The sequence below is a fragment of the Syngnathus typhle genome, linkage group LG4 (assembly GCF_033458585.1).
Source record: "Syngnathus typhle isolate RoL2023-S1 ecotype Sweden linkage group LG4, RoL_Styp_1.0, whole genome shotgun sequence".
Lineage (NCBI taxonomy): Eukaryota > Metazoa > Chordata > Actinopteri > Syngnathiformes > Syngnathidae > Syngnathus > Syngnathus typhle.
The window spans coordinates 7263042-7287819 of record NC_083741.1 but is presented as its reverse complement, the minus strand read 5'-3'; the positions used below and the strand labels follow the sequence as shown (position 1 = coordinate 7287819).

Sequence of the window (24778 nt, the reverse complement as noted above, 5' to 3'; positions counted from 1 at the left end):
AAAAACATGCAGAATATGACTTGGACACATTTCTGGAGAAGTGTACCTCGTAGCAAGAAGAGCTCTGTCCAGTTCCGAAAGTTCATCAGACTTTTCTTTCACCCGGAGTCGGTTCAGCAGTTCGGCAAAGGCAACATCGTCTTTCTGCCTCATGATGGCGGTGAGCGTGATCTTTTTGAAGTTGTCCCGCCAGTGGTCCAGCCGAGTGGGATCGTACACGCATAGCGGTTTGGACTGTCTCACGGGAGGGAGCTGAAAGAAATCTCCAACAGCAAGAACAGACATGCCACCAAAAGGTAAATTGATGCCTTTGATTTGTATCAACCTGGCATTCACGTAGGCAAAGAGGTCTTTGGACACCATGGAAATCTCGTCGATGATGAGTATTTGGGCGATGGACAGCTCGGCTCTGACTTCGTCCAGTTTATTGCCCAGGCCGTGGTACGGGGGTTTGAGACTTCTCGGCAGTTTGAGCAGACAATGCAAAGTTGTCCCAGAAATGTTGAATGCCGCCGTGCCAGTGAAGGCTGCGAGAACGACCGTCTGTTTGGAAATGTCGGCCTCCTCAGCCAGTCGTGGTAGTCTCTGCAGTATTTTGGTAGCCTCTGTGTAGATACACTTGATGAGATGCGATTTGCCGGTCCCGGCGCCACCGTTGATGTGGTAGAAGAACTGCTCGATGGGCTTTGAGCTACACACACGTTTTATGCACCAATCTCTGACCTTGTAGAAAACAGACGCTTGCTTTTGGTTCAGGTTCCGATACATGTCACGTAACACTGCGGGATCGATGGCAGCAGCTTCTGTCGCAATGGAAATTTCAGACGTTTCTGACCTTACGTTATAGTCCGGGACATTGTCCTCCACGTTGTCATTTGGTTCATCTCTTGCGTTGTTTTCCTCAATGCATTCGAGTCTTTGCAACTCGCTCTCAGGAGCCAGGTGGCACCATTCGTTTATGACGAGCCCGCTCTCCTCCACCTCTTGGATGGCATCGTCAATGTCTTTACTGTGCTTCTCATACCTTTCTCTGTTCCTGTTGACAATTTCGCACACACGCTCCACAGAGTCGTTATATGGTAACTGTACACAGGCATGATCATGAAACAACTGATATGAGGGACAGCGTTCAGATTTTAACTGGCAATTAGCACGATGAGGCAGGTACAGCTTGAGCAAGGAGCAGTAATATTCCTCTGGATTCTTTTGTTCAGAGAATTTGCAGTATTTGATGACCGCAGCTTTTTCTTTTCTTTTCTGGACAAAGCCCATGTCGTTCAGCAGAGGCAAAACATTTTTCCCTTTTACCTGTTTGCCATAAACAATTCTGCATGTTGATGCAAAATCAGCCAAGCACATCACTTCAAAGTCCTCCGTTTGGGGTCTGCTTTTATATTTGTCTGGCAGGCCAGTCATCCACACTTCATGAGACTCCTGCGTTTTGCCCTCAAGGAGCGAGAGAGGATAACTCATTTTCAGCGGATTGTCACTCGTTTGTACAAATACCACACTGCGAGAGGACTGTTTCATATGCAAGCCGCACGCGCGTGCGACACACTCCTGAGCACTCACTTCTCTTTTCTTTGAGTACGCTTGCATGATTTGTTTCATTTCATCGCTCTCATTGACATTTTCATTGCGTGAGTTTTCAATAACAGATTTCAGGTATTGACTCAGACCGTGTTCAGCTTTGCTGATGTAGCTGCAGATGTATGCAATGCACGAATAGGCATTCAGAATGTACTGGATGTCCAAGTTGGCATCCCAGGCAAGAAGCAAATGGCGGTTGTAGTTGTTCACCCAGCAGTCTTTTGGATCTCGCTTGAGCACAACAGAACTCTTTGAGGCGGTCATGTACAAACACTCCACGTACTCGGCATCAGTGAGCTCGCATTTAGCCAAAAGCTGCGGCAAGGTCAGGGATGAGGTTTCAGGTTCATTCAGCAAACGCTGCACACGAACAAGCTTGTCATTTGCCACCACCTGCTTCTCCTTGTGTTGATCTTGATTTTCACAGGTTACAGGTGTGATGATCATTGTGGTTTCGCACGGTGGTCTGGGAAAACCAAATCGGCAGTTTGCACCTTGGTGTTTGACGCACGTTTTGGTGTGACCTTTGCTGTGCATCTGAACTTCTGTGACTTTTTTATACAACTCGGGTTCCTTTACTGGGTCCGGCAGCTGAGCCGAGATGTAGCGAGACACAAAATCACAGATGGCTCCTTCTGAGGCTTCCTCAAATACAGGGGCATCTTTAACCCATATGAGGCAATGAATGTGAGGACTTCCTCTGTGCTGAAACTCCAATCTGTAAAAGTAGTCGACGACTTCACCAATCGGTCGTGCCGGAGAGAGGATCAAATCTCTGAACAGAGCTTCCACACGTTTGTCAAACATGCGCATTGTCGTCACTGGATTGCTGCGCAGAATTTCACACTTGGTGGCCCAGTCAAGTTCAGCAAAATTCACCACCTCACCTTGTTGCGCTTTAATGGCAGTGATGACCTCTTCCCAACGCATTTCGGCAGCAGAGAATGTGCAAAAGAATGTGGGTGTACCCAGCTGTCGGATCATTGCAAAAAGATCTTTGGTGGTTCTTTCCCAATAGGCTGGCGTGCCTCTCAGGGGCGTCATGAAACGGACTGCATCTTTGCTGCGCACCAGTTTTTCAACTTCACGTTTGTCCTGCAGCATAGCATTGTTTATCCTCCGACCATCCCTGGTAAAAGGTTTACCTTTGCGTAGCTGGATTCTCATGCTTGATGTTGCCAGGTAAATTTCAATCACAAACTGAGCAAAGAACAAATAGTTTGTATCACGAGCAAAACGTTCATCCACACAACACAGACGTGTTTTGAAATATTTGCTTGGTGTGACTTTTATTTGTCTCTCTTCATCAAGGGTGTTTTTTCCGGTTGGAAACTGAACTGGAAATGCCATGGCCTCAAGTTTGGGAGTCCTGAAAAAGCTTACGGGGTTATTTCTTTCTGCAGGAGCCACACAGTAAATGCCTTGAGTAAAACTCATAATTTCCTCTGACACATCATTTGGTTGGAGACATGACTCCAGGATAACCCCACCGTTTGGTGCATCACCTTCGTCCACATTTTCAGCACACTGTTGTTGCTGCACATTACCACGTGCATCGTTCTGTAAGTCACTGTTCAATTCACAGAGAGCATCCCTCTCAAATGTGTGGATTGCCTCGAGGTCTTCCTCATTGTAGTCACTTTCGTTCATTTCGTCTTCATCAGAGCTGCTCTCATCATCAGTGAGCGTCGGGTCACAAAGGTCAGCATCGTCGCGGATGGTGATGTTTATGTACTGCGGATGAATTTGTTTCAGTTTTATCAGGGCACTCATTAGCTTGGACCAAGTGACAGTTTGAAATATCTGATGCCCTTTGTAACAAAGTCGTCTCTTCAGTTTCACTCTCAACACCTGAGACCTACTTCTTAGTCTGGGCAAGACATTGACCGTTTCTTCCACTTCAGATGGTACACACACAACATTCCCACGAATGGCTCGTTGTTGACCCTTTGGCAGAGGCACAATTTTGGCAAATGAAATGCATTTTGAAACAAGATGTCTTTCCAGAATATTCAGATCACACAGTTCAGTGGGAATGTCTGCAAGTTGGAGATTGTTACTTACAGCAAGTGCTGGCATTTTACCATCTTTGAGATGTGCATGGCAGGTGTGACATATCCACTCCATTTTTCTCTCATCCGGTACTTTGCAGCATGTGTTACATTCACGATTACAAATATGAACAAACCTTCGTGTGAGACAACTTGCAACAACGTCCTTGTTTTTCTTATATTTGGTCAGCTGGCGTACTTGATTGGGAAATAATGCCCTGTGGCAAACTGTGCAAACAAAAGTCGGTCCATTTTTTACCAGAGCTTGGAATAACGCAACAGCTTTCATGATTGCATGGTCGTCTCTCTCTTTGCATAATCTGTTGATGACTTTGTATTTTTGTAGCAGTTTCATTGCAGTGCGATTTGCATTTGCCTTCGTTGATGAATCATGTTTGGCTTTCCAGCGCAAACGCATGTTTTCCTTCTGCTTGGCTCTGAAGGCAGGGTCCTGTGCGTAGCGTTCTTTGATGTGGGAACGCTGTTTGCGCCTAAATTGATCGTCTTGAACATATCGCTGCTTGATAAACGACCGCTGTTTACACCTAAATTCATAGTCATGTGCGTATCTCTGCTTGATATAAAAGCGCTGTTTGCGCCTAAATTCATCGTCATGTGCATATCTCTGCTTGATATAAAAGCGCTGTTTGCGCCGAAATTCACCATCATTACCATACCTTTCCTTGATATAGGAACACATTTTGGTCCGAAATGTATCATCGTGACTGTATCTCTGCTTGATATATTTGCGCTGTTTCATCTTAATTGCGTCATATTTGCAATAGCGGTCGACTGCGACCGACTTTTGTTTTACACGAAAATTAGGGTCTTGCTGGTAGCGAGTCACGATGTAAGACTTTTTACGTTCTCTAACCTCTGGAGTTTGGCTGTATATATTCTTCTTTTTCATGTTTGCGTGTATTCGCCTTGTTTCTTGTTTTGTGACTCTCCCCATAGCTTTATCAAGTATCTTTTGTTGGGCTTGAGTTCGTCTTTGAAATGTTTTCCTTTTGGATTTCACAATTTTCATCACATCTCGTGTTTGTGTACATACCACCTTACTGTTACTGTCACGTACACCTTCAATTGACTCGTGTTTGCTCGCACATGGTCTGGACACACCCGTCACCACACGCTGTGTCATCTCAGAATCATCGTAGTGTGTTGTCGTAAGAGATGATTCAGCATCAGTCGCCATTTCACAGTCACTTGCATTGTCAACAGGTTGAAACCTTACCGGCATCAATTCATATTGAGTAGTGGGAGCAGCACCAGCCAGAGTGAAAACCTGTATGAGCTTATCTATCAGATCGTTCAAACATGTAAAAAGCATCATGACAGCTGTACCACGTGGTGCACCGGAGGGCGGAGGAAGCCCATCACGTTCTCTGGCATGTGGATCAAAATAGCCATATCTGCCTTGGTGGTTTCGGAATACAGCAATAAACAATGAATTCATAACCAAAAGAGCATGATTTACCTCTGACACCAGGCACTGAAGTCCGTCACAGAGCATCATAAATGCCACATCAGCAATAGAGGATTTGAAAAGACCATACATTGACTGATACTTTATTAACACATGTTGTTTGTGAAAGCCATTCACAATGGATGGGATTTCATCGGTTGCCAAATGATGATGTTCATACCGCCCTTCTGTTTTCAGCACAGCCACAGTAGCCACATAGAGCTCATTGCCTCGATCGAGAACAAGGTCCAGGTGAGCACTGGTCACATTGTCTATCTCCTGCAGGAAAGCTAGAAATGTAGCAGAGTTTGCAGCACACTGACTGTTTCTGGAATCAGCATACTTTGGATGCGCTTGACTGTAGGATGCCAAAACACATGTTACAGGATCATGAGATGTAGACATCATTACCTCCATAGAGTTTCCAGGTTCAGTGGCCATCAATTCTTTGGCAGTTGTTGGTTTATCTGCACTTCCAGAGTCTGTGTTGTTTTTACGCTGTTGCCAGCTTACCTTGGCAGCTTGCGCCTTCTTGCTTTTGCGTGGCATGGCTCGCGTCTTGCACTTTTCTCAATTGGATTCCACACAACAGGTAATAAAGAAGTCTCAACAGTTGGGCCCCGATGCAAGGGGATATATTTCAATGCACAGCCCAAAAAGGGTTTTTGTCTTATCCACAAGTCAGATTGTCTCATCCACAAGTCAGATTGTCTTATCCACAAGTCAGATTGTCTTATCAACACCACAAGATGGACAGTGAGTGAAAGAAGTCAGAGACAAAAGGTGGAGCAGCGATAAAGAGGGTTGGGGTGGGGTGGGGTGGGTTGGGACTCAGTCAGCAGCCTGGGGAGAAGGGGTACAAAAAGCATAAAAGTCAACCACAGTGTTTAAATATTTGTTACAACGGTACCATCTTTCTACTTCTCTTGTAATTCACGTCAACTTTGAAAATGGTGGCACTGCAACCTTATTTTTACTGTCACTGCTGAACAGCCGTATACTAGAAATTGACTTAAATTTAATTTGCATGACAATTTATAATAAAATGTGAAATTCGGTTAGCAATTCTTTGCAGAAAAACATGTGTTTATTATGTGGCCACATAAAATGAATGATAAAATGCACAACAGTAAATGCTAAAAGATTGTAATATTCCTAACAATAGCATTTGTACATTAAATGTATAAACGCATTTACAAACAGGTGACAGGATCTCTGCATCTAATTGTATGTTGTACAAAGAACAAACAGCATTTCTTACAGTTAAACATCACTATGAAACTTTTATTGCATAATGGGTGGAAGCATGTTAGCTGGCTGGATATAATCGGCACTTCACCTTTGGTCAAAGCGAATGAACTCTGCAAACAGAGACAAAAAGAGAATCAGTTATTGTACTTGAACATACAAAATGTTGCAGGACTATTTAAAATATACACATATTTTGATATTTTAAATATTTCTAGCACACAATCTACTTAAACAAAATTAAACAAGAACAGAACATAAACTTTTGAATATGATTCACTTCAAACACATCCACACAGTGGTCATAACTGGGGATGCTCCTGCCACCATACAAACCAATGATACAAAAAATGAGAGGAATAGTCGCTATTTGCACACAACACGACAGGAGAGTCACAATTTGTTAGAAAACCCAAAAGGTGACCTTAATATTAGCGTTTGAATATGACACATTCAACCAATGGTATCACAAACACATAAAACATGCATTAACATCCTTTCGTCGGAATACAGCAAATGTATTACACCACGTGATGCATTATTAGTAGGGGTGTAAATCGCGGGTTTTGTCACGATACGATATAATATCGATATAAAGAACTACGATCCGATATTTGCCGATATCTTAAAGCCTGCTGCGATTCATGCACGATATATCACGATATAGTGCTCTACGATCGATTTTTTTGTTTTTTTTTTAGTAAAAAATATATAACAATATCCTGATTTATAACAATTCATACGCGAAATCAACAAGGCACTGCAAACTCTTTATTTAGGAAATTACAAGAGTATTGTAGTATACAAATTGCTTACTTTAACACTGAACTTTGATGTCGTGTTTTTTCTTTAAATGTGCGGCGAGATTTGTGCTCCCTGAATATTTTATCACCGCATGGCAGGATTTACATACTGCACGTGTCTTGGCCGTTGAGCCCTCTTTTCTTTGGAATCCAAAGTGCTTCCAAACGAATGACTTGAAGCCTAAAGGGGAGCAAATTTCCTCGTCTTTTTGGACACTAGCCATAGCACCAGCCCAGGAGCCGCGGACTAGTTGTCCCCTCCCCTTTCACGTGCGTGCTCTGCTCACAACACAACAACGCCGGAAAGAGGAAGCAAGCAACAATGAACTGGATTTCAAAATAAAGTCGCGTCTAATGTCCGAGGTCAAACACGGCGATATAAATCGATGTTTACCTTTAGCATCGATACCAATAAATCGTAGAGCATTATATCGATTAATCGATGTGTATCGATGTATCGTTACACCCCTAATTATTAGTGGTGATAGATAGCATGCAAACACACTACGCAGTGTGTCTATGCGGTGCTGCTTTGGGCTTTAATCAGCATCTCAAAGAAAATAACTAGAACGTATCTATATATGCTTTGTAATGATAGCAGAAGTAAAAAGACTGCCTCATAAAAGTCATTGAAAATTGAACAAGCTACCAATTGTTTTCGAAGGACATGCAGTGGCGATGAAAAAGCATTGCAGTCTAGCTCAGCAGGTACTCAACGGCCGTAGAACGCATCTATATATGCTTTGTAATGATAGCGGAAGTTGCCACAAAAACTATAAATCTGTCTGAAAACGTCTGATGCCATTAATGAAAATAAATAATCATAATCCACACCTTACCTGATCAAAGCAATTCACCTGCATAGCGAGGGAGAGAGAGAGAGAGAGAGAAAATTCAGTTACTGTACTTGAACATAAATTTCCATCAAATGTAAATTTTTTAAAAATATATTATTTTTAAATACAAACAAATATTTTGGTGTGGGAATTTTAAATATGTCTTGCACACAAACTCAACCAATGAAAAATAAGATACAATACAGCATAAAAACGTGAATCTTGTGTTTGGAGAAAATGTTCAAACTTCCACAGGGACTGCAGGGAGAAAGACGCCATGCATTTCTGGCATAAAGAAATTACCCCAAATGACCCCAGATAAACCGGAAGTGACACACAGCAACAGTCTCTGTCGTTGTTTGTCTACTAAACATCAAAATTTATTTATATTACAGTATGCGTAATAGTGAAAACCATTGTAAGATATATTTGTTGCATCCAAGTAAACGCAACGTAATACAACTACAATGTGACGTCATATTTGGTCGCCGATGTGTGGCCTACAAGTAAACACGAGGGTGGGGAAAACTACAATGTGACGTCATATCTGGTCGCCGTACTCACCGTAAAAGTCCCTATTGCGATTATTGAAAGAATCAAAGTTTAATATAAAATATTTAATTCGACACAGCCACCGCCTCTTAAGTTGAACCTATTTACGCCTATTGGACTCCGGGGCCGAGCTGCAACGAAGGTAGTTGCTATTGAACGTTTCGCTAATGCTAACTAGCTAGCGGCAATGCTTCACTGAAAAAATAAACCAACTAAACGACGACTTATGGAAAGCATCGCCGAAGCTGCCAACCAAACGGCGCACACATGAAACAATTTGGGAGCAGACAAACAGCACAACAGTAAACAATGTAACACTTAAATGTCTACACTTACTTTCTGGCAAACACGCACACAATCACAGCAACAGTCTCTGTCGATAACCGCCGTCTGTGACTGACCACTGCGCGCGGGCTGCAACAATCGCGATAAGCGGCTATAACTCACGCGAGACTTGGCGTGGTGACGTCACTTTCCAACGCAACAATTTAACCCCAAAATGTCCATTGATTTTTCAACATAGGATGCGTTGTTTGTCTACTAAACATCAAAATTTATTTATATTACAGTATGCGTAATAGTGAAAACCATTGTGTAAGATATATTTGTTTCATCCAAGTAAACGCAACGTAATAAAACTACAATGTGACGTCATATTTGGTCGCCGAATTGTGGCCTACAAGTAAACACGAGGGTGGGGAAAACTACAATGTGACGTCATATCTGGTCGCCGTACTCACCGTAAAAGTCCCTATTGCGATTATTGAAAGAATCAAAGTTTAATATAAAATATTTAATTCGACACAGCCACCGCCTCTTAAGTTAAACCTATTTACGCCTATTGGACTCCGGGGCCGAGCTGCAACGAAGGTAGTTGCTATTGAACGTTTCGCTAATGCTAACTAGCTAGCGGCAATGCTTCACTGAAAAAATAAACCAACTAAACGACGACTTATGGAAAGCATCGCCGAAGCTGCCAACCAAACGGCGCACACATGAAACAATTTGGGAGCAGACAAACAGCACAACAGTAAACAATGTAACACTTAAATGTATACACTTACTTTCTGGCAAACACGCACACAATCACAGCAACAGTCTCTGTCGATAACCGCCGTCTGTGACTGACCACTGCGCGCGGGCTGCAACAATCGCGATAAGCGGCTATAACTCACGCGAGACTTGGCGTGGTGACGTCACTTTCCAACGCAACAATTTAACCCCAAAATGTCCATTGATTTTTCAACATAGGATGCGTTGTTTGTCTACTAAACATCAAAATTTATTTATATTACAGTATGCGTAATAGTGAAAACCATTGTGTAAGATATATTTGTTTCATCCAAGTAAACGCAACGTAATAAAACTACAATGTGACGTCATATTTGGTCGCCGAATTGTGGCCTACAAGTAAACACGAGGGTGGGGAAAACTACAATGTGACGTCATATCTGGTCGCCGTACTCACCGTAAAAGTCCCTATTGCGATTATTGAAAGAATCAAAGTTTAATATAAAATATTTAATTCGACACAGCCACCGCCTCTTAAGTTAAACCTATTTACGCCTATTGGACTCCGGGGCCGAGCTGCAACGAAGGTAGTTGCTATTGAACGTTTCGCTAATGCTAACTAGCTAGCGGCAATGCTTCACTGAAAAAATAAACCAACTAAACGACGACTTATGGAAAGCATCGCCGAAGCTGCCAACCAAACGGCGCACACATGAAACAATTTGGGAGCAGACAAACAGCACAACAGTAAACAATGTAACACTTAAATGTCTACACTTACTTTCTGGCAAACACGCACACAATCACAGCAACAGTCTCTGTCGATAACCGCCGTCTGTGACTGACCACTGCGCGCGGGCTGCAACAATCGCGATAAGCGGCTATAACTCACGCGAGACTTGGCGTGGTGACGTCACTTTCCAACGCAACAATTTAACCCCAAATTGTCCATTGATTTTTCAACATAGGATGCGTTGTTTGTCTACTAAACATCAAAATTTATTTATATTACAGTATGCGTAATAGTGAAAACCATTGTGTAAGATATATTTGTTTCATCCAAGTAAACGCAACGTAATAAAACTACAATGTGACGTCATATTTGGTCGCCGATTTGTGGCCTACAAGTAAACACGAGGGTGGGGAAAACTACAATGTGACGTCATATCTGGTCGCCGTACTCACCGTAAAAGTCCCTATTGCAATTATTGAAAGAATCAAAGTTTAATACAAAATATTTAATTCGACAGAGCCACCGCCTCTTAAGTTGAACCTATTTACGCCTATTGAACTCCGGAGCCGAGCTGCAACGAAGGTAGTTACTATTGGACGTTTCGCTAATGCTAACTAGCTAGCGGCAATGCTTCACTGAAAAAACAAACCAAATAAACGACTTCTTATGTAAAGCATCGCCGAAGCCACCAACCAACTGGCGCACACACGAAACAATCTGGGAGCAGACAAACAGCACAACAGTAAACAATGTAACACTTAAATGTCTATACTTACTTTTTGGCAAACACGCACACAATCACAGCAACAGTCTCTGTCGATAACCGCCCTCTGTGACTGACCACTGCGCGCGGGCTGCAACAATCGCGATAAGCGGATGTATCTAATCACTGCTCACGTTAAAGCGTCTTAAGGCTGGAAGACGCAAGGACTATATCGGTCAACGTTTGAAGAATATATGTCGTTTACACGCGCGCTAACAAGCTAACAGTAACAACCGCAGATGCTAGCGTGCTAACAATAGCAAGAAGACACACGGACCGTTTGAGGCTACGTTGCCAACACGCGCGGACAAACACCAGATGGACATAAACATAATAGTGCTGTGAATGTTACCTTAATGAAGTCCCAATTTGTTAGAAAACCCAAAGGGATATCTTAATATTAGAATTTGAATAGGACACATATTCAAAGGTTAGCGCAAATATAGCTATTTGGGTCACTTTCGGTGTAGCAGAGGTCACTTCCGGTTTAGCTGAGGTCACTTCCGGTTTATTTGGGGTCATTTCCGGTCTAAAAAGGTCACTTTCGGTTTGATTTGGGGTCACTTCCGGTTTACCAGAGGTCACTTCCGGTCTATTTGGGCTCACTTCCGGTTTGATTTGGGTCACTTCCGGTTTATTTGGGTCACTTCCGGTTTAATTTGGGTCACTTCCGGTTCGTCTGAGGTCACTTCCGGTCTATTAGGGTTCATTTCCGGTCTAAAAATGTCACTTCTGGTACATTTGGGGTCACTTCCGGTTTGATTTGGGGTCACTTTCGGTTTACCAGAGGTCACTTCCGGTCTATTTGGGCTCACTTCCGGTTTGATTTGGGTCACTTCCGGTTTATTTGGGTCACTTCCGGTTTAATTTGGGTCACTTCCGGTTCGTCTGAGGTCACTTCCGGTCTATTAGGGTTCATTTCCGGTCTAAAAAGGTCACTTCTGGTACATTTGGGGTCACTTCCGGTTTGATTTGGGGTCACTTCCGGTTTACCAGAGGTCACTTCCGGTCTATTTGGGGTCACTTTCGGTTTGATTTGGGGCACTTCCGGTTCATTCTGGGTTCATTGGTGGCACTTCAGGGTCATCCAAGATGGCCGCCACACTGGAATGGGGGGTCAAGGGTTGAATTGTGTAAGCATAGTGGAAGTGGGGGTGAATGGGAGTGAATGTGGGAAGCATAGTGGAAGTGGGGGTGAATGGGAGTGAATGTGGGAAGCATAAGGTGAATAAGGGGAATAAATGTGGAATGGATTGAATCGGTTGAAAAATGTAGAAATGAGAGTAGAAAAACGAAATTTGAGAGAATTTTGGTTGAATTTCAAATTTGAGAATTTGGAATTTTTGGTAAGTGGGAAGTTGTGGAATAGGTAGGCAAAAGATGAACAGTTGAAAGTTGGAATGGGTTGAATCGGTTGAAAAATGTAGAAATTAGAGTGGAATAACGGAATTTGAGAGAATTTTGGTTGAATTTCAAATTTGAAAATTTGGAATTTTTGGTAAGTGGGAAGTTGTGGAATAGGTAGGCAAAAGATGAACAGTTGAAAGTTGGAATGGGTTGAATCGGTTGAAAAATGTAGAAGTTAGAGGTGAAAAACCAAATTTTGTGAAATGTCGAATGTGCCATTAAGAATGGATGGGGAAAAATTTGTCGGAATTTTGGGAATTTTGCGGAATCTGAAAATTTTCGGAATGAGAAAAATACAAGCCACCCTTTCCTGAATATTTGGAATACGTGAAAAGTGGAATGGAGTGAATCGGATGAATTTTGTGAAAGAAGAAGCGGGACAAAAAAGTGAGGAGAATAAAATATAATAATAATAATAACTAGAATTTTGCAATTTCTGGAGAAATTGCGTGTGAAGGCGAAATGTATGAATAACTTCTTCGGGGAATGCTGCCGAACGATGTTGAAACGTGTTGAATTACTTGAGAAATGTAGAATATTTGGAGAATTTGTGGCGAATTTCAAAATAAAAGATGTGAAGTTTTTGGTAAGTGGGAAGTTGTGGAATAGGTCGAAAAATGATGAACAGTTGAAAGTTGGAATGGGTTGAATCGGTTGAAAAATGTAGAAATGAGAAGGGAAAAGGGAATTGGGTGTGAATTTCAAAATAAAAGATGTGAAGTTTTTGGTAAGTGGGAAGTTGTGGAATAGGTAGAAAAATGATGAACAGTTGAAAGTTGGAATGGGTTGAATCGGTTGAAAACTGTAGAAATGAGAAGGGAAAAGGGAATTGGGTGTGAATTTCAAAATAAAAGATGTGAAGTTTTTGGTAAGTGGGAAGTTGTGGAATAGGTAGAAAAATGATGAACAGTTGAAAGTTGGAATGGGTTGAATCGGTTGAAAAATGTAGAAATGAGAAGGGAAAAGGAAATTGGGTGTGAATTTCAAAATAAAAGATGTGAAGTTTTTGGTAAGTGGGAAGTTGTGGAATAGGTAGAAAAATGATGAACAGTTGAAAGTTGGAATGGGTTGAATCGGTTGAAAAATGTAGAAATGAGAAGGGAAAAGGAAATTGGGTGTGAATTTCAAAATAAAAGACGTGAAGTTTTTGGTAAGTGGGAAGTTGTGGAATAGGTAGAAAAATGATGAACAGTTGAAAGTTGGAATGGGTTGAATCGGTTGAAAAATGTAGAAATGAGAAGGGAAAAGGAATTGGGTGTGAATTTCAAAATAAAAGATGTGAAGCTTTTGGTAAGTGGGAAGTTGTGGAATCGGTAGAAAAATAATGAACAGTTGAAAGTTGGAATGGGTTGAATCGGTTGAAAAATGTAGAAATTAGAGTAGAAAAACGAAATTTTAGAGAATTTTGGTTGAATTTCAAAATAAAAGATGTGAAGTTTTTGGTAAGTGGGACGTTGTGGAATAGGTAGGCAAAAGATGAACAGTTGAAAGTTGGAACGAGTTGAATCGGTTGAAAAATGTAGAAGTTAGAGGTGAAAAACGAAATTTTGTGAAAATTTGTCGGAATTTTTAACGTGAAAACGTGAAATTTTCGAATTTGGGAATTTTGGGAATGTCGAGAATCCTTCCGAATGTGATTAGAATGTGCTGAATGATGTGAATTTCAAATTGGAACGACGTAAATGTGAAATGTCGAATGTGCCATTAAGAATGAATGGGGAAAAATTTGTCGGAATTTTGGGAATTTTGCGGAATCGGAAAATTTTCGGAACGAGAAAAATACAAGCGCTCGTCGCGTGAATATTTGGAATACGTGAAAAGTGGAATGGAGTGAATCGGATGAATTATGTGGAAGATGAAACGTGTCAAAAAAGTGTGGAGAATAAAAGAGAATAATAATAACTAGAATTTTGCAATTTCTGGAGAAATTGCGTGTGAAGGCGAAATGTATGAATAACTTTTTCGGGGAATGCTGCCGAACGATGTTGAAACGTGTTGAATTACTTGAGAAATGTAGAATATTTGGAGAATTTGTGGTGAATTTCAAAATTGAAAGTTTGGAATATTTGGTAAGTGGGAAGTTGTGGAATAGGTAGGCAAAAGATGAACAGCTGAAAGTTGGAATGGGTTGAAAAATGTAGAAATTAGAGTAAAAAACGAAATTTGGGAGAATTTGGTTGAATTTCAAATTTCGAATTTTTGGTAAGTGGGAAATTGTGGAATAGGTAGGCAAAAGATGTACAGTTGAAAGTTGGAACGGGTTGAATCAGTTAAAAAATGTAGAAGTTAGAGCAAATGTTGAATCCCCATAGAGAATGAATGGGAAAATAAGAAAAAGCAATTGCGCCAAAATCTTTCTAAATTTGGAACAAAACAAAAAAAACGGCCTCAGGAGGTTCACTTTTGGGATAAAAATGTTGAAACGGGTTAAATCGGACAATAAACGAAGACGTTAGCGCAAATGTAGCTATTTGGGGCACTTAGTGTTGAAATAAGGTCACTTCCGGCTTGATTCGGGTCATTTCCGGTCTAATTTGGGTCACTTCCGGTTTATTTGGGTCACTTCCGGTTTAAAACAGGCCACTTCCGGTTTAGCTGAGGTCACTTCCGGTTTATTTGGGGTCACTTCCGGTCTAAAAAGGTCACTTCCGGTTCATTTGTGGTCACTTCCGGTTTGATTTGGGGTCACTTCCGGTTTACCAGAGGTCACTTCCGGTCTATTTGGGGTCACTTCCGGTCTATTTGGGGTCACTTCCGGTTTATTTGGGTCACTTCCGGTTCGTCTGAGGTCACTTCCGGTTTATAAGGGGTCATTTCCGGTCTAAAAAGGTCACTTCCGGTACATTTGGGGTCACTTCCGGTTTGATTTGGGGTCACTTCCGGTTTACCTGAGGTCACTTCCGGTCTATTTGGGGTCACTTCCGGTTTAATTTGGGTCACTTCCGGTTCGTCTGAGGTCACTTCCGGTTTATTAGGGGTCATTTCCGGTCTAAAAAGGTCACTTCCGGTACATTTGGGGTCACTTCCGGTTTGATTTGGGGTCACTTCCGGTTTACCTGAGGTCACTTCCGGTCTATTTGGGGTCACTTTCGGTTTGATTTGGGCCACTTCCGGTTCATTCTGGGTTCATTGGTGGCACTTCAGGGTCATCCAAGATGGCCGCCACACTGGAATTGGGGGTCAAGGGTTGAATTGTGTAAGCATAGTGGAAGTGGGGGTGAATGGGAGTGAATGTGGGAAGAATAAGGTGAATTAAGTGAATAAATTTGGAATGGGTTGAATCTGTTGAAAAATGTAGAAATGAGAAGGGAAAAAGGAATTGGGTGTGAATTTCAAAATAAAAGATGTGAAGTTTTTGGTAAGTGGGAAGTTGTGGAATAGGTAGAAAAATGATGAACAGTTGAAAGTTGGAATGGGTTGAATCGGTTGAAAAATGTAGAAATGAGAAGGAGAAACGGAAATATTGGAGAATTGGGTGTGAATTTCAAAATAAAAGATGTGAAGTTTTTGGTAAGTGGGAAGTTGTGGAATAGGTAGAAAAATGATGAACAGTTGAAAGTTGGAATGGGTTGAATCGGTTGAAAAATGTAGAAATGAGAAGGGAAAAGGAATTGGGTGTGAATTTCAAAATAAAAGATGTGAAGCTTTTGGTAAGTGGGAAGTTGTGGAATCAGTAGAAAAATAATGAACAGTTGAAAGTTGGAATGGGTTGAATCGGTTGAAAAATGTAGAAATTAGAGTAGAAAAACGAAATTTTAGAGAATTTTGGTTGAATTTCAAAATAAAAGATGTGAAGTTTTTGGTAAGTGGGACGTTGTGGAATAGGTAGGCAAAAGATGAACAGTTGAAAGTTGGAACGAGTTGAATCGGTTGAAAAATGTAGAAGTTAGAGGTGAAAAACGAAATTTTGTGAAAATTTGTCGGAATTTTTAACGTGAAAACGTGAAATTTTCGAATTTGGGAATTTTGGGAATGTCGAGAATCCTTCCGAATGTGATTAGAATGTGCTGAATGATGTGAATTTCAAATTGGAACGACGTAAATGTGAAATGTCGAATGTGCCATTAAGAATGAATGGGGAAAAATTTGTCGGAATTTTGGGAATTTTGCGGAATCGGAAAATTTTCGGAACGAGCAAAATACAAGCGCTCGTCGCGTGAATATTTGGAATACGTGAAAAGTGGAATGGAGTGAATCGGATGAATTATGTGGAAGATGAAACGTGTCAAAAAAGTGTGGAGAAACGTAGAGAATAATAATAATAACTAGAATTTTGCAATTTCTGGAGAAATTGCGTGTGAAGGCGAAATGTATGAATAACTTTTTCGGGGAATGCTGCCGAACGATGTTGAAACGTGTTGAATTACTTGAGAAATGTAGAATATTTGGAGAATTTGTGGTGAATTTCAAAATCGAAAGTTTGGAATATTTGGTAAGTGGGAAGTTGTGGAATAGGTAGGCAAAAGATGAACAGTTGAAAGTTGGAATGGGTTGAATCGGTTGAAAAATGTAGAAATTAGAGTAGAAAAACGAACTTTTGGAGAATTTGGTTGAATTTCGAATTTGGAATTTTTGGTAAGTGGGAAGTTGTGGAATAGGTAGGCAAAAGATGTACAGTTGAAAGTTGGAACGAGTTGAATCAGTTAAAAAATGTAGAAGTTAGAGCAAATGTTGAATCCCCATAGAGAATGAATGGGAAAAAAAAAAAAGCAATTGCGCCAAAATCTTTCTAAATTTGGAACCAAAAAAAAAAAACGGCCTCAGGAGGTTCACTTTTGGGGTAAAAATGTTGAAACGGGTTAAATCAGACAAAAAACGTAAAAGTTAGCGCAAATGTAGCTATTTGGGCCACTCAGTGTTGAAATAAGGTCACTTCCGGTTTGTTTCGGGTCACTTCCGGTCTAGTTTGGGTCACTTCCGGTTTATTTGGGTCACTTCCGGTTTTATATAGGTCACTTCCGGTTTAGCTGAGGTCACTTCCGGTTTATTTGGGGTCACTTCCGGTCTAAAAAGGTCACTTCCGGTTCATTTGTGGTCACTTCTGGTTTGATTTGGGGTCACTTCCGGTTTACCAGAGGTCACTTCCGGTCTATTTGGGGTCACTTCCGGTCTATTTGGGGTCACTTCCGGTTTATTTGGGTCACTTCCGGTTTAATTTGGGTCACTTCCGGTTCGTCTGAGGTCACTTCCGGTTTATTAGGGGTCATTTCCGGTCTAAAAAGGTCACTTCCGGTACATTTGGGGTCACTTCCGGTTTGATTTGGGGTCACTTCCGGTTTACCTGAGGTCACTTCCGGTCTATTTGGGGTCACTTTCGGTTTGATTTGGGGCACTTCCGGTTCATTCTGGGTTCATTGGTGGCACTTCAGGGTCATCCAAGATGGCCGCCACACTGGAATTGGGGGTCAAGGGTTGAATGTGTAAGCGTAGTGCAGTGCTTCTCAAATAGTGGGGCGCGCCCCCCTTGGGGGGCGCGGTGCTATTCCTGGGGGGGCGCGTGTGACCCTGGGGAACAGGCTTTTTTTTTGGCAGTACTAGAATAAAGTGTAATTGCGCGTTTGCTACAGCAGGGGGCAGTGGCGCTCTCATTGTTACTTCTGTCACGTTTGCGACAGTGCAACATTTTACGACTTACAAGACAATTTAGGATAGTCACGGTGGGGAGGGGGGGCGCGAATAGTTTTCTTCTTGCTAGGGGGGGCGTAACAGAAAATAATTGAGAAGCACTGGCGTAGTGGAAGTGGGGGTGAATGGGAGTGAATGTGGGAAGCATAAGGTGAATAAAGTGAATAAATCTGGAATGGGCTGAATTGGTTGAAAAATGTAGAAAGTAGAGTAGAAAAATGAAATTTTAGAGAATTTTGGTTGAATTTCAAATTTGAGAATTTGGAATTTTTGGTAAGTGGGAAGTTGTGGAATAGGTAGGCAAAGATGAACACTTGAAAGTTGGAATGGGTTGAATCGGTTGAAAAATGTGGAAATTAGAGTAGAAAAACGAAATTTTAGAGAATTTTTGTTGAATTTCAAAATAAAAGATGTGAAGTTTGTGGTAAGTGGGAGGTTGTGGAATAGGTAGGCAAAAGATGAACAGTTGAAAGTTGGAATGGGTTGAATCGGTTGAAAAATGTAGAAGTTAGAGGTGAAAAACGAAGTTTTGCGAAAATTTGTCGGAATTTTTAACGTGAAAACGTGAAATTTTTGAATTTGGGAATTTTGGGAATGTCGAGAATCCTTCCGAATGTGATTAGAATGTGTTGAATGATGTGAATTTCAAATTGGAACGACGTAAATGTGAAATGTCGAATGTGCCATTAAGAATGAATGGGGAAAAATTTGTCGGAATTTTGGGAATTTTGCGGAATCGGTAAATTTTCGGAACGAGAAAAATACAAGCGCTCGTCGCGTGAATATTTGGAATACGTGAAAAGTGGAATGGAGTGAATCGGATGAATTATGTGGCAGATGAAACGTGTCAAAAAAGTGAGGAGAATAAAATATAATAATAATAAAGTTAATGGAGTAGAATAACATATGTGTGAAGGCCTTCGCCTTCACACAATAATAATAGAGAATGGTGTAGAATAACATATGTGTGAAGGCCTTCGCCTTCACACAATAAAGTGAAAAAAGTAGAATAACATATGTGTGAAGGCCTTCGCCTTCACACAACTAGAATTTTGCAATTTCTGGAGAAATTGCGTGTGAAGGCGAAATGTATGAATAACTTTTTCGGGGAATGCTGCCGAATGATGTTGAAACGTGTTGAATTACTTGAGAAATGTAGAATATTTGGAGAATTTGTGGTGAATTTCAAAATTGAAAGTTTGGAATATTTGGTAAGTGGGAAGTTGTGGAATAGGTAGGCAAAAGATGAACAGTTGAAAGTTGGAATGGGTTGAATCGGTTGAAAAATGTAGAAATTAGAGTAGAAAAACGAAATTTTGGAGAATTTGGTTGAATTTCGAATTTGGAATTTTTGGTAAGTGGGAAGTTGTGGAATAGGTAGGCAAAAGATGTACAGTTGAAAGTTGGAACGGGTTGAATCAGTTAAAAAATGTAGAAGTTAGAGCAAATGTTGAATCCCCATAGAGAATGAATGGGAAAATAAAAAAAAGCAATTGCGCCAAAATCTTTCTAAATTTGGAACAAAACAAAAAAAACGGCCTCAGGAGATTCACTTTTGGGGTAAAAATGTTGAAACGGGTTAAATCAGACAAAAAACGAAAAAGTTAGCGCAAATGTAGCTATTTGGGCCACTCAGTGTTGAAATAAGGTCACTTCCGGTTTGATTCGGGTCACTTCCGGTCTATTTGGGGTCACTTCCGGTTTATTTGGGTCACTTCCGGTTTAATTTGGGTCACTTCCGGTTCGTCTGAGGTCACTTCCGGTTTATTAGGGGTCACTTCCGGTCTAAAAAGGTCACTTCCGGTTCATTTGGGGTCACTTCCGGTTTGATTTAGGGTCACTTCCGGTTTACCAGAGGTCACTTCCGGTCTATTTGGGGTCACTTCCGGTTTATTTGGGTCACTTCCGGTTTAATTTGGGTCACTTCCGGTTCGTCTGAGGTCACTTCCTGTTTATTAGGGGTCATTTCCGGTCTAAAAAGGTCACTTCCGGTACGTTTGGGGTCACTTCCGGTTTGATTTGGGGTCACTTCCGGTTTACCTGAGGTCACTTCCGGTCTATTTGGGGTCACTTTCGGTTTGATTTGGGGCACTTCCGGTTCATTTTGGGTTCATTGGGGGCACTTGAGGGTCAATCCAAGATGGCCGCCACACTGGAATTGGGGGTCAAGGGTTGAATGTGTAAGCGTAGTGGAAGTGGGGGTGAATGGGAGTGAATGTGGGAAGCATAAGGTGAATGCATTTGGAATGGGTTGAATCGGTCGAAAAATGTAGAAATTAGAGTAGAAAAACGAAATTTTAGAGAATTTTGGTTGAATTTCAAATTTGAGAATTTGGAATTTTTGGTAAGTGGGAAGTTGTGGAATAGGTAGGCAAAAGATGAACAGTTGAAAGTTGGAATGGGTTGAATCGGTTGAAAAATGTAGAAATTAGAGTGGAATAACGGAATTAGAGAGAATTTTGGTTGAATTTCAAATTTGAAAATTTGGAATTTTTAGTAAATGGGAAGTTGTGGAATAGGTAGGCAAAAGATGAACAGTTGGAATGGGTTGAATCGGTTGAAAAATGTAGAAGTTAGAGGTGAAAAACGAAATTTTGTGAAATGTCGAATGTGCCATTAAGAATGGATGGGGAAAAATTTGTCGGAATTTTGGGAATTTTGCGGAATCGGAAAATTTTCGGAATGAGAAAAATACAAGCGCTCATGTCGTGAATATTTGGAATACGTGAAAAGTGGAATGGAGTGAATCGGATGAATTATGTGAAAGATGAAACGGGACAAAAAAGTGGCGGGAATAAAATAGAATAATAATAATAACTAGAATTTTGCAATTTCTGGAGAAATTGCGTGTGAAGGCGAAATGTATGAATAACTTTTTCGGGGAATGCTGCCGAACGATGTTGAAACGTGTTGAATTACTTGAGAAATGTAGAATATTTGGAGAATTTGTGGTGAATTTCAAAATTGAAAGTTTGGAATATTTGGTAAGTGGGAAGTTGTGGAATAGGTAGGCAGAAGATGAACAGCTGAAAGTTGGAATGGGTTGAATCGGTTGAAAAATGTAGAAATTAGAGTAGAAAAACGAAATTTTGGAGAATTTGGTTGAATTTCGAATTTGGAATTTTTGGTAAGTGGGAAGTTGTGGAATAGGCAGGCAAAAGATGTACAGTTGAAAGTTGGAACGGGTTGAATCAGTTGAAAAATATAGAAGTTAGAGCAAATGTTGAATCCCCATAGAGAATGAATGGGAAAATAAAAAAAGCAATTGCGCCAAAATCTTTCTAAATTTGGAAAAAAAACAAAAAACGGCCTCAAGAGGTTCACTTTTGGGGTAAAAATGTTGAAACGGGTTAAATCGGACAAAAAACGAAAAAGTTAGCAATTGTAGCTATTTGGGGCACTTAGTGTTGAAATAAGGTCACTTCCGGTTTGATTCGGGTCATTTCCGGTCTAATTTGGGTCACTTCCGGTTTATTTGGGTCACTTCCGGTTTAAAACAGGTCACTTCCGGTTTAGCTGAGGTCACTTCTGGTTTATTTGGGGTCACTTCCGGTCTAAAAAGGTCACTTCCGGTTCATTTGTGGTCACTTCCGGTTTGATTTGGGGTCACTTCCGGTTTACCAGAGGTCACTTCCGGTCTATTTGGGGTCACTTCCGGTCTATTTGGGGTCACTTCCGGTTTATTTGGGTCACTTCCGGTTTAATTTGGGTCACTTCCGGTTCGTCTGAGGTCACTTCCGGTTTATTAGGGGTCATTTCCGGTCTAAAAAGGTCACTTCCGGTACATTTGGGGTCACTTCCGGTTTGATTTGGGGTCACTTCCGGTTTACCTGAGGTCACTTCCGGTCTATTTGGGGTCACTTTCGGTTTGATTTGGGGCACTTCCGGTTCATTCTGGGTTCATTGGTGGCACTTCAGGGTCATCCAAGATGGCCGCCACACTGGAATTGGGGGTCAAGGGTTGAATTGTGTAAGCATAGTGGAAGTGGGGGTGAATGGGAGTGAATGTGGTAAGCATAAGATGAATAAAGGGAATAAATGTGGAATGGGTTGAATCGGTCGAAAAATGTAGAAATTAGAGTGGAAAAACGAAATTTTGGAGAATTTGGTTGAATTTCAAATGTGAAAGTTCGGAATTTTTGGTAAGTGGGAAGTTGTGGAATAGGTAGGCAAAAGATGAACAGTTGAAAGTTGGAATGGGTTGAATCGGTTGAAAAATGTAGAAATTAGAGTGGAAAAACTGAATTTTGGAGAATTTTGGTTGAATTTCAAATTTGAAAATTTGGAATTTTTGGTAAGTGGGAAGTTGTGGAATAGGTAGGCAAAAGATGAACAGTTGAAAGTTGGAATGGGTTGAATCGGTTGAAAAATGTAGAAATTAGAGTAGAAAAACAGAATTTGAGAGAATTTTGGTTGAATTTCAAATTTGAAAATTTGGAATTTTTGGTAAGTGGGAAGTTGTGGAATAGGTAGGCAAAAGATGAACAGTTGAAAGTTGGAATGGGTTGAATCGGTTGAAAAATGTAGAAGTTAGAGGTGAAAAACGAAATTTTGTGAAATGTGGAATGTGCCATTAAGAATGGATGGGGAAAAATTTGTCGGAATTTTGGGAATTTTGCGGAATCGGAAAATTTTCGGAATGAGAAAAATACAAGCGCTCATGTCGTGAATATTTGGAATACGTGAAAAGTGGAATGGAGTGAATCGGATGAATTTTGTGGAAGAAGAAGCGGGACAAAAAAGTGGCGGGAATAAAATAGAATAATAATAATAATAAAGTAAATGGAGTAGAATAACATATGTGTGAAGGCCTTCGCCTTCACACAACTAGAATTTTGCAATTTCTGGAGAAATTGCGTGTGAAGGCGAAATGTATGAATAACTTTTTCGGGGAATGCTGCCGAACGATGTTGAAACGTGTTGAATTACTTGAGAAATGTAGAATATTTGGAGAATTTGTGGTGAATTTCAAAATTGAAAGTTTGGAATATTTGGTAAGTGGGAAGTTGTGGAATAGGTAGGCAAAAGATGAACAGCTGAAAGTTGGAATGGGTTGAATCGGTTGAAAAATGTAGAAATTAGAGTAGAAAAACGAAATTTTGGAGAATTTGGTTGAATTTCGAATTTGGAATTTTTGGTAAGTGGGAAGTTGTGGAATAGGCAGGCAAAAGATGTACAGTTGAAAGTTGGAACGGGTTGAATCAGTTGAAAAATGTAGAAGTTAGAGCAAATGTTGAATCCCCATAGAGAATGAATGGGAAAATAAAAAAAGCAATTGCGCCAAAATCTTTCTAAATTTGGAAAAAAAAACAAAAAACGGCCTCAAGAGGTTCACTTTTGGGGTAAAAATGTTGAAACGGGTTAAATCGGACAAAAAACGAAAAAGTTACCGCAATTGTAGCTATTTGGGGCACTTAGTGTTGAAATAAGGTCACTTCCGGTTTGATTCGGGTCATTTCCGGTCTAATTCAGGTCATTTCCGGTTTATTTGGGTCACTTCCGGTTTAAAACAGGTCACTTCCGGTTTAGCTGAGGTCACTTCCGGTTTATTTGGGGTCACTTCCGGTCTAAAAAGGTCACTTCCGGTTCATTTGTGGTCACTTCCGGTTTGATTTGGGGTCACTTCCGGTTTACCAGAGGTCACTTCCGGTCTATTTGGGGTCACTTCCGGTCTATTTTGGGTCACTTCCGGTTTATTTGGGTCACTTCCGGTTTAATTTGGGTCACTTCCGGTTCGTCTGAGGTCACTTCCGGTTTATTAGGGGTCATTTCCGGTCTAAAAAGGTCACTTCCGGTACATTTGGGGTCACTTCCGGTTTGATTTGGGGTCACTTCCGGTTTACCTGAGGTCACTTCCGGTCTATTTGGGGTCACTTTCGGTTTGATTTGGGCCACTTCCGGTTCATTCTGGGTTCATTGGTGGCACTTCAGGGTCATCCAAGATGGCCGCCACACTGGAATTGGGGGTCAAGGGTTGAATTGTGTAAGCATAGTGGAAGTGGGGGTGAATGGGAGTGAATGTGGGAAGAATAAGGTGAATTAAGTGAATAAATTTGGAATGGGTTGAATCGGTTGAAAAATGTAGAAATGAGAAGGGAAAAAGGAATTGGGTGTGAATTTCAAAATAAAAGATGTGAAGTTTTTGGTAAGTGGGAAGTTGTGGAATAGGTAGAAAAATGATGAACAGTTGAAAGTTGGAATGGGTTGAATAGGTTGAAAAATGTAGAAATGAGAAGGGAAAAAGGAATTGGGTGGGAATTTCAAAATAAAAGATGTGAAGTTTTTGGGACGTGGGAAGTTGTGGAATAGGTAGAAAAATGATGAACAGTTGAAAGTTGGAATGGGTTGAATCGGTTGAAAAATGTAGAAATGAGAAGGAGAAACGGAAATATTGGAGAATTGGGTGTGAATTTCAAAATAAAAGATGTGAAGTTTTTGGTAAGTGGGAAGTTGTGGAATAGGTAGAAAAATGATGAACAGTTGAAAGTTGGAATGGGTTGAATCGGTTGAAAAATGTAGAAATGAGAAGGGAAAAGGAATTGGGTGTGAATTTCAAAATAAAAGATGTGAAGCTTTTGGTAAGTGGGAAGTTGTGGAATCAGTAGAAAAATAATGAACAGTTGAAAGTTGGAATGGGTTGAATCGGTTGAAAAATGTAGAAATTAGAGTAGAAAAACGAAATTTTAGAGAA

The 24778-nt window shown here is 40.8% G+C and overlaps 1 long non-coding RNA gene across 1 annotated transcript; it reads right to left on the bottom strand.

Annotated features, from left to right (window-relative positions):
* Nucleotides 1-5197: 5197 nt before the first annotated feature.
* On the bottom strand, nucleotides 5198-5918 carry LOC133153007 (uncharacterized). The gene is made up of 2 exons (XR_009714235.1): nucleotides 5521-5918; nucleotides 5198-5399 (listed from the first exon to the last, which is right to left on the bottom strand). It is a non-coding gene; the product is annotated as an uncharacterized LOC133153007 (long non-coding RNA).
* Nucleotides 5919-24778: the final 18860 nt, after the last annotated feature.